The sequence below is a fragment of the Pteropus alecto genome, unplaced genomic scaffold (genome assembly GCF_000325575.1).
Source record: "Pteropus alecto unplaced genomic scaffold, ASM32557v1 scaffold40, whole genome shotgun sequence".
NCBI lineage: Eukaryota > Metazoa > Chordata > Mammalia > Chiroptera > Pteropodidae > Pteropus > Pteropus alecto.
Genome location: NW_006431919.1, coordinates 16,210,250 through 16,230,731, shown reverse-complemented (window position 1 = coordinate 16,230,731; position 20,482 = coordinate 16,210,250). Strand labels below are relative to the sequence as shown.

General features: G+C 50.2%; 1 protein-coding gene and 1 pseudogene across 1 annotated transcript in view; one reads left to right on the top strand and one right to left on the bottom strand.

Moving 5' to 3' along the window:
- KCNIP1 (potassium voltage-gated channel interacting protein 1) overlaps positions 1–20,482 on the bottom strand; it is a 263,099-nt gene that overhangs the window by 193,761 nt on the left and 48,856 nt on the right. The window lies entirely within an intron of this gene.
- LOC112475285 lies at positions 3,821–3,938 on the top strand (annotated as a pseudogene).

Below are 20,482 nucleotides of genomic sequence, written 5' to 3'. Positions count from 1 at the left end.
AAGACATGGTGAGAATATTTTTATCTTTCCTGAATCTGAGGAATTTGAGAGTCTTTGCTACATAGTAGAGAGATAACAATGCTTTTCCCAGAGAATGGCTCTCCAAAGCAGAAGTCAGCAGAAATAGGTTATTTAATTTACCAAAATTTGCTTAACAATCAAAATTTCAGGCTAGTAACCACTTTAGTGAGTCATATCACTATCCCAAGACTGTAACTTGGAAACAAGCCATTACCGAAAGGTCACAATTCAAGACGAATTACAACGTGTCTATTTTTTAAATCTAAACAAGAATCTTTTCTATTCATTCTGTTTATCAACAGTATGCCTTTAGCTAATCACCCACAAACAGGTGGGAAAAAACCCCAGATTGAAATAGCAGAGTTTACCATCTACTGTGTGACTCTACGACAGTTAAGTCAAAATGTAGAGAAACAGAATCTGTCGGGTCCTGTGGGAACTGAGAGAGAAGCTCTACCCTTTGGTATGTCATCATCTGTTACTGTAATTAATCAGAGCTCTGAGCATCTATAAATTTGGAGCTGCAAATTAGAAACAAGTTGAAACGCAAACCATCCCCATCATCATGAAATCATCTCCTTGACCCCAGAAAGCACATGCCACTTCTAATTGGATCAATCAGGACTTCGCCCTGAGCTGAGTGCAGGGCAGCTTCCCTGGGGGGTAGATTCCTGAGCAAAATTGGATCTGTTAGCAAGACAGCAGGGAGAGGGGGAGGGACGGTAGGAAGCAGGGTCGATCATCCGTGTCTGCTCCATCCCTCTTTAGAGCCCTTGAAACTGCAGATTCAAGAAGCCTGGCAAAGGGGCCCTGGCCTCAGGTGTGTTAAGAGAAGGATCCGGAACAGAAAGGTATTTTGAGACTTCTTTTAACTTTGTGACTTTCTCCTTTAGTGTTGTTATTTTTATCTGCTCTGTTTTCTTGTCTCACCAGCAGTGAGAACCCTTAACTTAGAAGACCTAAGTAAAGCCTCCTGGGTGTTCTTGGCACAGTGACGTGGCGGACCGCGTCCTTGGTCTGAGTGGGGGGCCAGGGAGGCTCGTCCTCACAGAGAACCTCCTCGCCCCGGTCAGAAGCGAGCAGGCCAGCCTGTGGTGATGGTCAATGTGAAGCTGAAATGAATGTGTGGACATGGATATGTAACAGAGGGAGGCACAGCCGTGGAGGAGAAAGGCTTTGAGGTAGGTCAGACCTGGTCTTACCAGATTGTGTGACCTTGGGCGAGTCACTTACACCCGCTGAGCCTCAGTTGCTTCATCAGCAAAATGGAGATAATACCGCTGACCCCAGAGGAGTCTTATGAGACTCAGAAATGATGCATGGGAAGCTCACAGTAAGACAGAGCCTGGCACTTAATAGGTGCTTAATAAATGGAACCTGGCGTCTCTCCTTCTGGATCCATGTGCTGTAACTATTTTCAAAATTAATATGCCATGTCCCAGCCCTGTGTCATCTGTACCAATCCCCCGCTGTCTCCTCCATCAGCCCCTGATGTGGGGATTTTGTGGATGCATCTCTCTTGTAAGCACCACAGGTGTGGCCACACCCCCCACCGAGCTGCCAGGGACCCTGGTGCTTTGCTGCACCTCTGCCTTCCCCTCGGCTTCAGGGTGAGGTCACCCCGATTATAAAAATTCCTGCTCCCCCTTATTTCTCCCAGGGCACTGACTTCATTGATAAGAAGGCTGTCTGTGGGGTTGGCTAAAGTTCAAATCTGGTCAGCTCTCAACTAGCTCTGAAACTTTGGATACAGCGCTTTAGCCTCTCTATGCCTCACTGTTCCCATCTGTGAAATAGGGATGATATAAGTACCAACCTCGTAATACTAGGAACAGTCAGGGTTGTGGAAATTTAGCGAGTTTGTGCACATAAAGCCCTTGGCATAGGGCCTGAAATATACAAAGCACTTAAATGTCAGCTGTCGCTGTGACTATCAGGGACCTGCGATTTCACCCCATCTCCCCAAGAGAGTTGACCCACCGGCCAGCAGGGGCAGATGACACCATGGCCGGGTGTGCAGCTGCAGTTCTGCCCCATCGGCGTGCTTAGGAGGCCTCTGATTCTGAGATCTGGCTTCTGACTCTCACACGGGCTCTGTCAGGTTTGGACCAAAACCATTCCCATTTTGCAGATGAGAAAGCTGAGGCCGAGAGAGACTGTATACCTTCCTGGACACCTGTCTGGCAGCTGGTGACAGAAGCAGGACTCGGTCCCACGCCTCCTGACTCTGCATTTTGTGCTCTTTCTGCCCCTCACCTCGGGGATGGGGAGTAAAGGCTGTGGGCTGGTGGGGAGAGGCTTAGGGCCTCGCTCCCCAGCTCCTGGGATGGCCTGAAAGCATTCTGACCCCTCCTGCCCCACGGCCTCCACACCTGGCTGCCAGGAGGCCACCAATGGAGAAGTGAAAAATGAGCCACTAAATGTATTATGACTTCTGAGGCTGTCTTAATAATTAAGTTTTATTAAAATGAACACCAAGAAATTTCCTGACATAGCTTGGCTGGCGGAGCTCATGAAAAGGTGATAAATGAGTTGGTCCTGGGGGAGGAGACCCAGAGGGGAAAGCAGGGATAGAGGAAGGGCCCAGGGCCAAGGAGCCGGGGAGGAAGCGGGAGTGGCCAGCCCCGAGCAGCACCGTGCCAGGCCTGCTGCCTGTTCTGTCCGGGTTACTGCCCAGGCCACGCGGACTCAGAGCATGCCAGGGCGAGCGGAGCTTCTTTATCGGGATGGACCTCAAATCCCAGCCAGGCCACTAACCATGGCCGTGTGCCTCTCTGAGCCTCCCTCCCTCCCTGAGCTGTGAAAAAGGGATAAAGACAAACTATCTTTGCCTTTAAAGAGAGGTGGGCAGCCATCTATTGTGGGAAAGCTGGCCATCTCTTCTGCAGACATTGACCAAGATACTCATCAAACTGTGGTTTTTCCTGGAAAAAACATTGGGACAGGGAGTGGGGTCGCTCGAAGCAATTCTGCTATTGGGACCTCCTATGATAATCATGTATTGCTTTTGTCAGAAAACCAACAAACACCTCCACCCCACGTACATTCGAGAGTGCTGAGCTGAGGCTCAGAGCATGAACAAGGGCCAGAAATTCACAGACTTGCTGCTGGGTCTGTAGGGAGGGAGACGTAGCTCAGTTTCCACACAAGGCTATCATTTCCACCATCTGCCTGGCTGATAGCTCTGCCCTCAAAGATCTACAGTAATGGCATTCTGGATCTCACAGGAAAATATAGTCCTGAACCTCTGTTATCTCCATCTCTTTTTAGGAAAGAAAGAAAAACGCCCCGTGGAAGGAGTTGTTATTTATGGAGGATTCAGTGAAGGACATTCATTCCTTCGGAGAGTCTAGGTGTTATATCCTTGAATCAAGTCAGGCCATCGGAGAACTTATACCCAAGGAAAGAGAGATCAATGGAACAGAATGGAAAGGCCGGAAATAAACTGTGATATGAATGAGAATTCAGGGCCAGATGAGGCGGCTTTGTAAGTCAGAGAGGATAAGATGGCTCAGCCAGGGGACCTGTTGGGAGAGTTGACGAGGCATTTTGAATAAAACAAAGCTGGAGCCACACGTTTCACCCCAAAACACTGATTAAACATTTACAAGTTAAAAAAAAAAAGGAGAGAGAGAGACTACAAAATATAGGAAAAAAACATGGATAATGTTTCTTATAAAATCATTCTAAGAAGAGTACCAATCTCAAAAGCCACAAAAGATTGACTGATTTGATTCCCAAACCATCAAAACATCTATATGCCAAAAATAACATACAAAAAGTCAAAAGAAAAATGATCGTCTACGGCCACGCCACCCTGAACAAGCCCAATCTCGTCTGATGTCGGAACTAAGCAGGGTCGGGCCTGGTTAGTACTTGGATGGGAGACCACCTAGGAAGACCAGGTGCTGTAGGTGTAAAAAGTAAAAAGTATGGGATTGTGAGCTGACAAGGTCCTTGTAATCTGTGAGGTCAACCAAAGGTTGCCTTGCCTAAAAAAGAAAAAAAAAAAAATGATAGCGTGAGAAAGAGACCTTCAACGGGAAGCCCCTATAGGTTTTTAGGCAAAGAACTGTGGAGTAGGGGGTGGAGTGGGGCATGAGCTGTCATAATTAGGTTTATATTTTGAAAAAATGATCTCTAGCCATAGTGGGGATTGTGGAATGATGTAGAGATCAGAGAAAAGACGATTGCATTAGGCCAGATAAGAGATGATGGCCATTTAGGGTAGGCTGAAGGGGACAGCCAGCTGCAGGGTGCTCCGTGGTGTCCCTGGAAAATGGGGCCGTGGAGGGGAGGGAGTTTCCAGGATGACCCCCGGTCTCCAGACTTGAGTCATCGATGGTGGGGGTGCCACCCACGGTGACAGGAAAGACGCAGAACAGATTTGGTGGTGGGTGGGAGGAGTATGTTTTTTTGGACTTGAGTTTGAGATACCTCTGAGCAGGGCCAGCTTTATGGCTGCGTCACCAGTGTGGTCACACACAGACCCACACTTGGTTTAAGGCTCTCTTCTCACCATCTTGAAAACCTTAATACATTTTTAACAAAAGGACATGCATTTCCATTTTACACTGGGACCAATGAATGATGTAGCCAGCCTCGCCTCTGAGCCATTGAGAACAGGTGCTCTTTACGCAGTCACCCAGATCTATCGAGAGCTTGGAAGAGGCTTCTGGGCTGGACAGATACAAAGGTGCGAGTCATCTGCATATCACCATACTGCATTGGCAACGGAAGCCCTGGGCAGGGTGGCCATCGCTTCAGGAAAAGATCTAGGATGACAGAGGAAACCTAAGGACCAGGCGTTGAGGTGCTCCTAGGTGTCATGTGTCGGGTGGGAGAGGATGTGACAATACAAGACGGGCAGGAGGAGAAGAAAGAGACTGTGGGAAGCCCAGTAAGGGACAACAAAGAGAGAACAAAGCCCTAAACACTGCAGATTAAGACAAAGGAGCATGGAGGCCTCTCTGGCGGGTTTGGTGACATGGCAGCATCTTGACCTGGGCGAGTGCCGTTTTGTGCATCGGGGGATCTGTGGGGTGAGCAGGCGAGCGAGTAGAGAGCGAGATGAGAGCCCCAGCTATGGGGAGAAGTTTGACCATGACCCGGAGGACAGACGTGAAGCTATGTGCCAATACAGTGGGGAGGGGTGAAGGGAGTAATTTATCTTTTTTTTTAAACATTTTATTTATTTATTTGTTTAACATTTTATTTATTTTCCTCCCTCCCTTCCCCCATTTATCTTTTTTTTAAAAATGAAACACATGCACTTGTTTTTAAGATATACTGATGAATAAAAAAGTAGTACAAGCTATTAGACAGAATAAATCTCTTTGTGTGAAAATGGTGGAGGACGGTGGGTTCTAGGGGTAGGCAAAGAAAATTTGGACACATGAGAAACCAGTAATGGTGGTTACCTGGGGGGATGGGCTGGAGGTTTCACCTTTTCCCTCCTATATTGGTTGAATTTTTTTAATCATAACCATGTATTTTTAATAATAAAAAGCTATTAATTTGATGCCCTCAAGGGAAGCTCTTGGGCACTAAAGATATTACTCAAAGGTTTCTTTGGTTTTTAAAATTAATATTCAATTTATTAAAGTTACAAATTCATACGGATCCAAATTCTTTCATAAACTTTAAAGTTCAATTTACAAATCTTATTATTTATTTATAAGCCTGGCAAATTTTAACAATTACTTTTAAGAGTACCTTTGAGGAATGTTTCTTCTTATTTACAAATGTGTTTAATTAAATTGCCCTACACATTGTAAACTGCATTTATAGATTTAATATATTAGAATCTCTTTTTAAGTACTTCGATTGTCTAACAAACTTTCTCAAGGATTTAAGTAATTACTATAAATATAATTCATGAAACTTACAAATATGACAAATATTATATTCTTGTATATGTTCTAATACTTATTTAAATCGAGGAAGATTTCAACTTAAATCTGAATTAATTCTAAACCAATTGCTCAATTAAACATTTCACATTAGAATGGAAAAGTTAACCTATGACTCTAAAAGGCTACATTTTCTCAAACAAATATATAAATACAACTTATTTCACAGCACATGTATTTTAATGCAAAAGGTTTGAGTGTCTTCTACATTCCTATACTTAATTCTAAATCTTCCCAGAGTTAAAAGATGCTCACCTACTATGGGCTGAACTCCTAGCTGATGGAAAAACTATTCCTTCAGCGTATATAGCTGGGCTACATTTCCCAGGCTCCCTTGCAGTTGGGTATGACCACGTGTCTGACTTTTGGTATCAGGGTAATGCTGGCCTCGTAAAATAAGTTGATGAATGTTCCCTCTTCTATTTTTTTGGAAGAGTTTTATGCCTCTCTCTCTCTCTCTCTCTCCCTTCCTCCCTCCCTCCCTCCCTCTTTTCCTCTCTCCTTCTGGTACTCCCCTTATGTGTATATTTAGTGTGCTTAATGATGTCCCACAATGCTCTAAAGCTCTGTTCATTTTCGTAATTCTTTTCTCTCTCTTCTTCAGATTGCATCATCTCTATCAATCTATCTTAAAGTTCGCTGATTCTTTCTTTTGCGAGTTCAAATTTATTAAGCCTCTCTAGTATTTTTTGATTTCAGTTATTCTACTTTTCAACTCCAGAATGTCTATTTAAAAAAAAAATAATTTCTACCTTTTTGATACTCTGTTTGAGGAGACACAGTCATCATACTTCCTTTACTTCTTTAATTATGGTCCCCCCTTTAGTTCTTTGAACAGATTTATAATGGTTACTTTGAAATCTTTGTCTATTAAGTCAGATGCCTGGGTCCTCTCTAAGGCATTTTCTGTTTCCTGCTTTATCTTCCTTTGTATGGGCCAGTTTTGTGTTTCTTTGCGTATCTTACAATTTCTGTTGGAAACTAGACGTTTAGGTAATGCACTGTAACAGCTCGATATGATTCCCCTTTCTATCCCATCTCTATGGCTTGCTGTGGTTATTTGTTTAGTGACTTGGCCGGACTGTTTTAGTGAAGGCTATTTCCCTACAGCGTGATGTCTCTGCTGTCACCCCTCAGAGGGCTCAGCCTTGGGCATGCACGTGGTCACTCTGGGATGACAGTGGTTTTAGAATGGTTCTCTGACAGTCTCTTTTCCTGATCCGTTAAACTCTTTGCCTCTGTTGGTATCACACTGTGAGGCTCCATGAACTGCAGATAGATTAGTGGACAACGGCCCAGAGCATAAGTTGCTTCATATTCTGACCCAATTAAATCTGGGCCCCTTGGTTCACTTCTGCTGAATTCTAATGGTCAAACAGTCAAGTACCTCCCATATTGCAGGGGAGAGGACACATCCCTAGTCTCAACGGGAGGACCGTCCAGATGACATTGCAGATGAGCACGTGGGGCCTCAAACTCTATGATTTCCTCTGCCCGCCTGCTGCTGTCATGCTCCACGCCACCCCATAGAGCAGAGCCTGAGCCAGGCGTCTCCCTGGAGGTCAACGGTTCAGGATCTAAGCTGCTTCGCCTGGAGCTGGCATCTGGGCAGGGGTTTTGAGCCCAGCTCCCCCCAGGGGACTGGACCTGGGGCCAAGAGACATTAAACGGAGATGAAAATGACAGCTAAGTAGGATCCCACCTGCTAGTGAGCATCAGAGAAGATTCATAGACGTGCTCTTCTCAGTGAAACAGACCTTCTAGAGCGAGATCCATTCAGGAATAGATAGTGGTTGCAGAGGGTGAGGAGAGTGGCAGAGAGGAGCACACTCATTGGCCACCATTTATGCACAGCACATCGTAGGCACAGCACAGGTAATCCATCTCATGTAACCATCCCAGCAGCCCAGTGGGGGAGGTACTAGGGGATTACAGAAATGAGGACAAGATGGCTCAGAGAGGTGGAATCATATGCCCAAGATCACACAGCTAATAGGAGGCTGAACCAGGACTGCAAGGAAATCCCTCCGACTCCTGTTCTTTAGCAGATACAGTTACTTTTAGAGCCTTTGAAAAGCAAACTGGTACCAAGAACGTGATTTCCTTCCTCTACAGTGCCGGGATGTGTGCCTGCTGTCAGGGGGTGGTACGGTGGCTCCAGATGCCTGCAAACTGCATTCCCCAAGCCCTCGGCACTAATCCAGCTCATCGAAAGACACGGCGAAGACCGTTACCCTGAAACAGGGGCCACTTCTCCTAATGCGGTAACTTTCTTTTAAAGTGAAATCGAGAAACTAAGCGACTGGGTGATATCCTTTTAATAGCCGCTCAGTGTAAATGCATTTCGAGAGCAAACACTCCTTCAGAAAAGATTATTTCTAATGTTCTTTCGAATTGTCAATTTGGAGGGCGAAAGAGAATGTGATTAGAAGTCCAAAATAACAAAGAAGTTTGACCAGCAAAAACGTTGGCTGCGCGAATGTGTAATTTCAACTGCCAAAGTGCTAGCGCATTTTTGATGCCAAATATACTTGGTCAGGAATAACCCCATCCCTCAAGAAGGCTCCTAATTTGCTTTATTGCCTTTTTAGATTTGTCCCCTTTCATTTTCTAAAATATAATCATAGTTCAGCGACTCCATCTGTGCGCGATCCAGAGACGAATTCTGGGTGGTAATGAAGCACAACCAGCGAATAACAATTCCTTAATCACACTGTTTCCTCTATTGTCGCCTCATTCGCATTCATGGTTTTCGGAAAATTCAATTATATTTGCAATTTCATCAAGAAATTACTCAGATAAATAACTGACAGAGTAACAGTTCACTTATTTGTCAGGCACAAAGCAGCAGCAAGAGGAGAGAAAGAAGAAATGACGAAAGACAAATTTGATAAAAAGCATCATAAAAGAAGTTTTGCTTTCTGGAGAGGCGAAAGGGAAGGGCGACAATTTTATAGCCGCAGATGTCAGCTCGGCCTGCGTATGGGATATGACAGGAGCCCCTGAAGAAAGCTTCCTCATAGATCAGGCCTGGCCTACTGTCCTCTCTGGAGCCGTCACCGGCTTCTGCTGACATGCGTGATGCCCTGGCCCTCATTCCAGGTAGAAATTTATGATGGGACATTAGTGACCCACTGCCACATTTATCACCCAAGTTTCATATTGGATTTCTGTTGCCACACACCCCAGGTGCTTTCTGGTTGGTGAGGAGGGGCCTTACCTTGACTTTAGTCTTGCCCATCAAGATTCTCTGAGTTTTTAAAAAGAAAATTCCTCATCATCCATAAGGCAGGCTAACATCTATTGGCCTTGTACTTCCTTGGGGTGATTCAGCCCGTTACCCATCCACTGTCGGGGAGGACCCAATCCCCACAGGGGTGTCTGTGATTTGCACTCACAGCCCAAGTCTGTTCTGTTCTCGGTCCCACGTGCTACCAACCAAGCATCTCTCCGGACGTTTCCATGGGAAGCAGGAAATAGAAACGGAGCCACAATGGTGCCCACTGGGATGGAGTGATATCACCAGACATTTCTGATGCTGGCCTTGCGGATAGTTACCAACTCATGACAGCCACCAGCTCAGGCCCCACCCCTGGGTGGCTCCCGGGACAGACAGTAAGGTGCAGCTCGGAAGCAGATGTTATCATCCAATGACAACATGTCTTTTTCAAGGAGCGTTTGCTCCAGGAGACAAAAGCTTCCTTCCTTCCCACCTCCACACCCACAAAGCCGAGACGATGCTCTAGAAAGCAACATCGTATTCGAGGTTCTCTGCTCTGACATGAGCTCCCTATCTGAAATATATTTCTCACCCTCAATTAGTGTGCAGATATTTTTAGCTTAAGTGTTTTTTATATGAATTCAGGGTGACGGGAACTAGACGACGTCAATGCCTTTTAGTCAAAGACCTCCAGGGACAAACTTTAGTTGAAGAGAGCTGGGTTTATTGATTCATTGGCGCAGAGAGGAACACGCACCACGGGGAGCAGGGGGTGTCTGAGCAAGGGGGCGTTAGAGAAGGTTCAGTAAAGGACTTAGGCTCCGCTGGGTAAATTTAGGGAGGGCTCCAGGACACGAGGCTTTACCCTGGATTGAACGCTATCAGGCGGTGAGGGTAATGCTATCATTGGGGATTTTTATAAATCGTACCTAGAAGGCAGAAGGAATGATATCGTCACTGGTAAACAAGTAGCAAGCAGTCACTCAAATGAGTCACGTAAAGTGGGCTTATCTGCGTCCTGCTCCACCCTGGTCGGCATAGCCTCGCCTGATGTCCAGCAGGAACTTATGTTCGGCAGGAACTCTAGGGCCCAGCTGTGAGTGCCAGGCCGGCTCTCACCTGCTGGGGCCAGTTGTCTCTTTCTTACTGATAAGCTTCCTCAAGGTCATAAACACCTTCCTTATCTCTATGTTCTCAGTAATTTCACATGTTCTTCTAAATATTATCGAGCTCCTCTACTGTGCGTGTCATGTCCTGGGAATACAGCAGTGCACGAGTCCGCCATAGCTCAGCCCTCCCTAGTCCTGCAGAGGTGACGATTACAATGGGGCGGGGTGAGTGTCCTGCTGGAGATTCACAAGGATGTTATCAGCCACAAAATGAAAGGCACCCTGCATGGCCAGGGGACACTTCCTGCAAGAGCTGAGCCTTAAAGGAGCCATGGGAACAAACAGGAGCTGGCCAGGGAAGGAGCAGAGAGAAAGTGTTTTTGGCGGGGTGAGCAGCTGGGGCAGAGCTTAGATGCTTGAGACTTGAGAAGACAAGAGGATTTGTGTGGCAGGAGCGAAAGTGAGGGTGGATGGGGGGCCGAGCTGGACCAGGGGACGCCTCGCAAGCCCTTCAGAGGAGTCTGGGTGGAATTTAGCTTTTGGGTGAATGAGGGAGAACCATGAAAGGTTCCCAGCGGCGACAGACATGGTATCCTGTGTTTTACATGAGGAGAGGCTCCCAGAGCGACTAGGAGACAGGAAGACAGGTGTCGGTGGCCGAATGGAGCATCTTGATTCGGAAGAAGCGACCCCAGGCCCCGTACACTGGCTTCCAGGCAATGGAGCAGGAGAAGGAACTTTATGGTGAGGGGGGCCTGAGGGCAGAGTTGAGAGATCTGAGCCACGGCTGAGCACCCGGCACCTCTGCTACTTTTAATATTGGCTGATGTCCACTCGGCAGTCAGCAAACCCGCTGGGCACTGTTCCAAGTCCTGTACGTGGATTATTGGATTTCATCCTCACCATGCTCTATGGTCAGGTGCTTTTTTTTTCAGCCCATAGTTACAGGTGAGGAAACCAATGCACAGAGAGGTTAAGCAATTTGCTCAAGATCACCCAGCTGCTAAATGGCGGGGCTAGAGTTCGACCTGAGCAGCTGTGTCAGGATCTGTCACCTTCCTCGGGGCTCCGCCGAGCCCTCAGAGTGCCCGCTCTGCTCTGAGCTCTCTGCACATGGTGGCTCCTCTGGGCCTCGCAAAACTGCAGACCGAGGATGTGTGGCACGCAGGATGACAAAGTCAGGGCCCAAATGCAGCCAGAAAGGGAAGGCCACTTTCAAGAGTGGAAAAAGGGACTGGCGGCTCAGTAATCACGGAGAAGCTTCTGAACCCATTTTGGGTCCAACGTGTCTAGCAAAAGTCTCGCTGGTTTGGCACTAAAAGTTTGACATTGTTATATACGAATATGCGTGTGCATAAATAAATGAAGGATGGATGAATAAAACAACTGACTGCCTGTCTTTGAAACAGGTAGTAATGGAACATGGCAGAGATGAGACAGGAGAGAGCTGGAGTCCCATTTCTGAGAAAGGTCTGTCATAAAGATGCTGTGACAGTGTTAACAGCACAGAGAGAATCTGCTGCCTCGAACTGAGCATGAACCAAAATGCTGCCTCTGCACGTCCCAGCTGTGTGACCCTGGAGGGTCACTTAAGCTCGATGAGCCTCAGTTTCCTCATCTGTAAGATGATGCTCACTTTGTAGGGTTTTTTCTGGGATTAGAAAATACATTGTAAGTGCCCGTTAGGGTATGTGGCACAGAATGGGTGCTGGGCGAATGACAGTAATGATCAAAGAGAGTCATTTTATAAATGTTGCAGACCGCTGAAAAGTACAGCTTTTTTCTCCGCGAGGGGAGGAAGGCAGGAGTCAGGGTCAGGGCCTTGAATCGAGGCCAGACCAGCTCCTGCACTGTTATTTGTTTGAAATGTCTTTTCACTTGTGGCTTTATATCTTGCCCATTTTTAACAACCCTTAAATAAATGGTACTTCTTTAGTAATTGTTCTCGTTGGTGGTCAGTGTACCTCAAGCAACGCTCACCATTACAGAGTCACCATGGCAACGTGCCCACCGAAGAGGCTTGCAGCTGGCCCGTCCTCCGAGTGCCTGGGGCTTCCACGACCGGGCAGAGGGACAGTGGCAGTGGCAATACTTCTACCTGCAGGGTCCGAAACGTGGGTGTGGGAGGGCCCGGGGCCTCATACCCAGAAGATACACAAGAAATGCTGGAGGAAGTTTAATGAGGTTACACCACTCAGGGGGGTCCTGGAACAGGGCAACTGCCCTAAGTCCAAAAATTTAAGGTGTCCCGTGCTGCTGGGCAGGGATGGTGAGGGCTCCACAGGGGGTCCTTCTGACCTGAGGTAGTGCCATTCATTCATTCATTCATTCATTCATTCAATGATATCAATAGGCCAGACGCTATTATACAGTGATATAGATGCAAAGTTTCTAGTCTCATACAGCTCACAGAGTAGTGGGGAGGACACGAAAATACACAGATAAAATGCTGTGGGTTAAGCGCTACGGGGAGGAGCATACGGAGTGTGAGTATGAGTCACCCAGAAGGCCAGGGGTGTGGATGCCGGCTCCAGGTGGAAGGAATGCCATGCGCAAAGCCTCCGGGTGAGAGCGCATGTGGATGACTCCAGCTGGAAGCTCAAGACCATCTGTCTCCGTCAGGGTCTCATTTGTAAGCAACAAACACTAAGCCTGGCTCGTCTAAGCAGAAAGGGGATTGATTAAGTGACATTAGTTGGCTCACTGACTCTCTGAGAGACACTAAAATCAAGTTGGAGGCTATGAGTCAGGAGCAAACCCTGAGGTAACACTGAGGTCCTGTGCAGATACCCCAGCCTGGCAGCTTACACCAACATGGTCGCTGAGGCCAAATTCTGGATGCCGAAGCTGGACACTAGATGTGGTGGCTCCCCTGCCACCTCCTGCACAAACGGGTTCTGTGTGATTCCTGAACCTTCGCGTCACAGCTTCTGTTTCGAACCAAGAGGGTTTGGTGGACGGCGCCTAGGACATGTGTGCTCACCATAGCTGCAAGGGAGGCTGGGACAGAGGGTGTTCGGTGTTTCTGGCTTTCTGGTGGGAGGTGGGCTCTGTCTCATAAGGGGTGTCTGTGGCGGGGGTGGGGGGATTCCCAATCTAGTGCCGAGGGATAAGCGATGGCAGTGAACTAACGGAAGTGACAGTCGTCTCCATAAATAACACAAGAGAATAGAGAGAGTGTGGGGGAGGGGCAGAGAGCAGGGAGCCGAGATGGACAAGGAGTAGAACGGGCCGATGTCACGGTCCAAACTGGAATCTTGGGATTGTGATGCAGTAGGAACCACTTTGACACCCACATGAGTGACGCCGACCTTGAGCCATTCTGTCCCCAAGGTGTCAGTTGGACCTGGAGAACGTAATGGCTCTCCAAGGATAGAGCTGCCCTCCAAACATCTTGCTTCCCTTCACTAGTCATCAGTCTAACCCTTCTAGAAACAACTGCCATTTCGTATTTGTAATGGCGTGTAATGATTTGTAATTCCAGCAGGGCTGCAATTTCACAGCTGAGTCCCCCCCAAAACATCCCCTCGAATCTTTCCAGCTGTAGCCTAAGGAAATAGCATGCCTCCTGCAAAGTCCTGATGGATTTGGAAGGTCTTCGGCCCTCTGAGGATGGGGGAAAGCGCTAAGGGAGTCTGAGAAGGCAAACTTTAACACCTCAGTAGTAGAACTGGGGAGCATCTGGATACTGATCTCTTGTGAAAGGATTTCCGTCCTCCAGGATTGGACACACTAAATCCCTTTAAGACCCTTATCTCTTAAATAGAACTACCGGTGACATCCGTATTTCTTTTTGTCCCACATTGTTTTAGTTTCGCCTTGCTCTCTTCTTTCAGATGTTACTTATGTTGTTGTGGATTTGTGAGATTCTGCTGTTCCTCTAACTCACTGATGCCGGACGGGAGAAAGGTGTTGAGAAAAATCCATATTCACCCAGAATCCTCATTGCTTGTGGTCGGTGGAATAATGGCCGCCTCAACTATGTCCACGTGCTAATCCTTGGCACCTCTGAATTATTATGCTGCATGGCAAGGGGAAATCAACGTTGCAGATGAAATTAAGGCTGCTGATCAGCCGACTTTAAAATAAGATTCTTTGGGATTATTCAGGTGGACACTGGGTGATTACCAGGAGCCTTCAAATATGGAAGAGGGAGTTTTTTCTCAGAGAGAGATTTGAAGAGTCTGCGCTGGCTTTGAAGACGGAGGAAGGCAGCCACGAGCCAAGGCAGGCAGGAAGGCAGCTCTGAAAGGGGACAAGGCGAGGGAACGTATTCTCCCTTAGCACTTCCGGAAAGAGCCGACCCTGCTGAAACCTTCCTTTGAGCCCAATGAGACCCATTTTGGACTTCTGACCTCCGGAACTGTCAGATAATAAATCTGTGCTGCTTCGAGCCACTGAGTGAATGTTAATTTTTACAGCAGCAGCCGCAGCAGGAAAGGATACAGTGTTCATAGTCAGGGCTTCGCTAGCAGGTAATTAGCCACCACGAGGAAGTAAGGATGAAGACCTTTGAGGACAGAGAGTTCTGAATAGGGAACAAATGCCAAATGTTGTGTCCCACGTCCCTGGCCTCAGTAATTAGTTCAGGGGTGGACACACAACAGAAGCCGTTTGATCAGCAAGAAGCCCAATGAGTTTTCAGGAGCTACTGCTGAAGACCCTGGCTCTTTCCCAGGGGGCTCGAACCTGATGCCATGCGAGGCTGGAGCTGAGAGTCCATCATCATCTGGAACCGCCGTGTGAAAAGGAAGCCTGTACAGGAAAGCAGAGCCGAGGAATGGAGAGGAACCAGTCCTGTCGACATCGCTGCTGCTGGATCCAGCAGCGCCTGAAGCCCTCCTACCCCGAACTTGCTAATCGAGTGAACCATTCTCGCCACGATGTATGCCAGTGCTTTCGTCACTGGAACAAAACAGAGTCCTCGTGGAAAAAAGCTCTATCTGTCCCCGCAGCATCGTGATGCCCCCAGAAACCTCCCGAAATTGTGCAGGAGGGTGTCAGCGAAGGCCCCCATCTAGAATCACTTTGCTTTGGTTCTTTTTTTGCCTCTAATTTACTGTGTGACCTCAGAGGTCCCTTCCCTTAGGGTCCTCAGTTTTCTGATCTGTGAAATAACAGCCCCTGCTCTGGGATCTGTGGCACTTGTGGCACCCCGTGACATTTTTGTTTCTAGGGCCTTATCGTAATTTTCTGTTTAGTTATCGGAGCCCCTCTTGCTTCCTATGGACAGCCAGGGAGAGCCCGTTGTATGAAGGGAGGGACGGGCCACTCCCTCGGGCTCTGAGTCCCGTCAGCTCTGCAGGCTCATCTGCTCCCAGGAGCCCCTACACTGCCTGCCCCTGGTCAGTGAGCAAAAGGGGTGCCACTCGTGACCGTCCATGACTGAACTGGGGGCTGGGGCTCTAAGTCTGTTGCCAGGATGTTTTAGGGTTCGCTAGGCCTGGAAATTCTGAGGCAGCAGCTCCGGCAGGCTCGGCCGTCCTTCCCCAGGTGAGCTGGGAGGGCCCTGCACGGTGCTGGAGCTCGGCCGCCCCTCTCCCGGCCCAGCGAGCATCAAGTCTCCTGATTGAGAGGCAGCGGAAGATGACAGGGAGACAGATGTCAAGCTCAGCCCCTCCTCGGTCCTCCCATCACGCCGGCTCTCCTGACACATTTCAGGAAGGCGCTGCAGTAGCAGGTGGTGAGGACACCTAGCTGGCAGGCAGCCTGGGGCCCTGGCGTGCGGCCGAGCCTGCACGCTGCTCCTCACCTGCGCCCGCCTGCCAGTTAGCCTGCCAAGCCTTATAAACGCTGCAATTTGTGGAATTAAAATTTCTGTTTTTGCATCTGGCAGCATGGCGGCCGGGAGCGGAGGAAGGGGTAGGCTAGAGGGTTCTGGTTGGTCTTCAGGTCTACAGTAGAGATGCTGGATGCCATGAACCCCTCCTGCCCACCTGACTCCAGAGGCAGATCCTCCACGCACCAGGAGGCTCCTCCGAGAGATGCAGGCAGGGGATGGACAGGGGTGGCGGGGAGTGTAGGCTGGGGTGCTTGTGAGGCGGGGGGCGGCGTGCAGGAGTCTCCCCCTCCCTCCTGCAGGACAGTGACCACCACACCCCCTCGTCACTGCTGTGAGGTTCGCCGCCTCCACCCATCCTCACACGCAAGTCAGAGGCAAATTCAGCCACGACACCCTGTATCTCAGACCCGGCTTCCAGAAGCAGACCCTGGGATGAAAATTCGTGTGCCAGAGATGAATCCACTAAGTGCCTTGAGGAGAAACCAGCAAAGAATGGGAAAGAAGCAGCACAAGAGGAGGGCGAGACGCAGAGCCAGGCGGTGAGCTCAGGCCTGATCCCGTGGGACCTCAGGAGGCCTCTTGGGCTCCGGGCAAGGGACCTGGGCTTTCCCAGCCCCACACATGGGCCGGTTTCCTGGGGGCAGGGTAAAGGAGAGTGAGACACAAAGTCCCAGGCCGCTCAGGCCCTGGGCAAGTTAAAAAGCACCTCTAGCAGCTGGGGACAGGTCTCGAAAGGGTGTGGCAGTTATGGACTTGAGGGGATTAATAACCCTCCAGAATGGCAGGAGGGCAGCTTGGCGCAGTGCCAAAAGGCAGACCCCGAATCTGAGCACAGGAGTCCTGTCTCCTGTGACCCGAGGGGCTGGAAGGGACAGCTCAGGTGGCTGAGGGAGGGAGTGGGGAGGAGAGGAAGGGACAGCCAGCGGTGGGGGGAGCTGCAGGGCCTGGATGCCACTCAGAGGAACCAGGAGAGTCCATGCTTCTGCGGTGTCCCACAGGCCGAACGTTTAGTCTGTGTTTCTGGGAACCCTGAGGCTGGCTCCAGAAAAAACAGCAGCGGCTTTGTGGAGGGACCGAAGCCAGGAAGGACAAAATGGGGAAGGGCTTCTTTCGGTGGCGGGTCGTAAGCTGATGGCTCGGGGCTGAGGACAGCCACTGCACAGTGGCTCCGAAGCCTGCGCAGAGGCCCGGACGTGAGGACACAGCGGCTGGCCTTGGATCTCTGTGCAGTCCCATCTAACAGGGGCACGACATGGGAGAGTGGGGTGAGGGTTGGGGGCCGCCTGCCTGCTGGGGACCCTGTCCCGAGCGGCTGCTCATGGATCTCGACACAGCCCAGCTTCGAAGGGAAGGGTTCCATTCTGCCCGTCACCCCACGCCCTCTCTCTGAGCTTGCTGATGACACTTGTCCTACGCTGGGCTCTGAGCCTGCCTGCTCGGGTCAGACTGTCCCCTGTCAAACCCGTGTCAGACCGTCTGTCCCCTGTCAAACCTCGCGCTTCTGGGGCATTCACTTCACCTCTCTGGTCGGTCGCTAGGTTTGTTTTGAGGACAGTGGCCGATGGACATAAAGCGCACAGGTAATTTTTTTGACCAGCCTAGCAGGGCTGTTGTGAGGCCTAGAGACAACGGCCTTGCAAGGTTTGTGGGGTTTGTGGACCCCAAGGAGCTGGGCTGCCAGTTGCTATTCTTTATCTAGCCTTGGCCTCTGTGGCGGAGAATGGGGTCTACAGGCTGATTCCCACACGGGAAGTCCGAGCTGACACACCGCAGAAAGCAGAAAGCAGGAGCCCGCGCGCACACACACGCACACACACACACACACACACACATACGCACACCAAACTGTCAGAAATGCAAATTCTCAGGTCCCGCCCTGGACCTCCTGCGTCGCCAGCTCTGGGCTGAGGCCCAGCCATCTGGGTTTCCGTGAGCTCTCCCAGGGGAGTTCTGATGCCTCCTCAAGACTGAGAACCACTGAGCAGGACAGGTGGACCTTCCTGGTTCTGGCCTCAGGCCTAGAGGCTGTTCCTGTTCCCCTGCATGAGGCCCGTCACCCTCTGAGATGGCTGCTGAGACCTTTCTGTTTGTCCGGCTGAGCAGGAATTGGCCCCATAAGGATCGACCTTGTGACACAGCCTGATATGGCTGCATCCTTCACCTGGACCCACTGTTCTCTCCTGGAAATGAATAGCCTGGAACGGCCCCTTCTTTGCATAATGGCTCTTCTGTCCCCTTCCCGAGCCCTAATTAATTGTTGTGGAATACTATTTCCTAGTCTGGTTGCCTAGAGCAGTGGCTCTTTAACTCTGTGGGTCTCAGAACAAGGGGCCCGGCAGCTCGTGGCAATGCAGATGTCCACCCCCACCCCTTCCTAGTTCCAGAATCCTGTAATGTGGCTGGAGCTACATTTATATTTTACAAAAAATCCGAGGCACGGAAGGCAGGGTCTGGGTCGCTGAAGGGGGGGTGAGCGTGGGGGTGGCAGCCCTACAGCCTGCGGGCGCTGGACGCCGTGTGGTCCCTCAGGTGGCGATGGGCTCCCTGGGGGTGGAAACGGGAAGGTGACGGTGGGAAGGGAGAGAAATGGGTGCTGGCCCTTGCGGGAGTGTCCTCCCCAGTCTCTGCAGGCCGTCACCTGCGTGGGCACTATGCACATTTTCTCACTTAGTTTTCCTGTCACCCATGGGGTAGGGCGGGGAAGGGACTTCATCTCCGATGTCACAGGTTACCTGGCTTGTCTCTAATCACATCACTGGTCAGGATTAAGCCTAGCTCTGACCTTTTCCGAAGCCTCTGCCATCCTGTGTCAAGGATGTAGCTCAGTGAGCTTGCAAAGACAGAGAGCTTACAAAGAACCCCTTCCACCCCACTTTACTGATGAGGAAGCCGAGACTCTGAGGGGTGAGCTGTCTGGACTCAGAAGCGCTGGGACCCTCTGCTCTGGGACGGGAGTTCAAGGACTTGCTCTGGTTTGCAGGGCAACTGCTAAGTGGGCTAACAGAATGCAGAAAGGCCTGGAACTTTGCGGCTTGGGATGAGGGAGGCAGGGAGCTTCCTGCCTCTGAGGGGCGTCTAGGGCTTCCCCAGCCTGCAGGGAGATGAGTGAGACATGGAACCCAAGAAGCTAGATTTTGCGGTGAAGTCTCACTTGGAAAATGCAGGACTGGTGGACAGGAGCCGGCCAGCTTGTGGCCTGTGCCGCCCTCTGCTGGCCACTGGTGGTACTGACCACAGTTGGCCAGGGCCATCTCCTGGGGCTGTATGGGCCTCTGGCCAGGGCCCCAGGGGGAATTATCTGAGACCTGACTCTGGCCAGTCCCACCGCACCCCAGGAGGGCCCATGACAGCGATGTCGAAGGCCATGGGCTGGCAGGTGGCTGGGAGCTAAGCACTCCTTTCTGTCCTGTTCTTGGAGGAGGTATGACAGTCATGTCACCTCCTTGCCAACCCTGTCCCTGGTGCTGCTTCTCCTGTCCACAGGGACCAGCAAAGAGCAGCTTCCTGCCTGATCACCCATGGTGCACATCCTAGCTGAGCCAGAATTCCTAGGCCCTCCTAAAATTGCCCATCCCGACTTCCTGGGGAGGGGCCAGATAGCACCCTATCTAGGGTGCCCCTTGATTTGGGGGCTGGGAAGCAGAAGCCCTAGAGGCCCCTACCTCCAGCCCCTGGGGTAATATGAACAGCCTTGGATGTGAACCGAACCTGACTGTATTCCAGGTAATTGTCTAAATACAATTTTATGTATGTACATACTTAGTTCTCCAAGCAAACTTATGAGAAAGGTACTGATATTATCCCCATGTTATATAAGACAAAAACTGAAACTCAGGGAAATTTCACCAACAGTGTGAGGTCCCGTGGCTAGCGAGCAGTAGAGCGGGATTTGAACCCAGGATTTGGATGGAGGGTTCGGTTCCTGGGTCCTTGCTCTCACTCGTGGCACTGCCCTCTGGCCGGACTAAGCCGTGCAGCCCAAAGTGAGACACCCAGGCCTGGACGTGAGCGCCCAGGTGAGCAGGGGGCACCTCCGATGGTGGGAGATGCAGCGGTCAGGGGAAGGAGGGTGGTGTCCACAGCCAGGTGGGCCTGGGACTGGGTCCCAGTGGTGTCCTTGATGAGCTGGGAGGCTGGACAAACGGGTGCCCTGCTCGAGCCTCTATTTCCTCCTTTGTGAGATACTGATCATGGTCCCGTCTCAGGGTTTTGGTGAATGGTACGTGGAGCGACGCGGAGCGTTCGGCATGGTGCACGGCGCACAGCGAGCCCTCAGCGGAGCCGGGGTTCTTCCCTTCGTCCGAAATTAGATGTAGGCCACCCAGCCGTCTGGAGGAGGCAGAGGTGGTGAGGAAGATGGGGACGCCGACGATCCCCGAACCTGGTCACAATTATTGAGCATCTACTATGTTTACCCGATAACTGCTAATGACTAGTG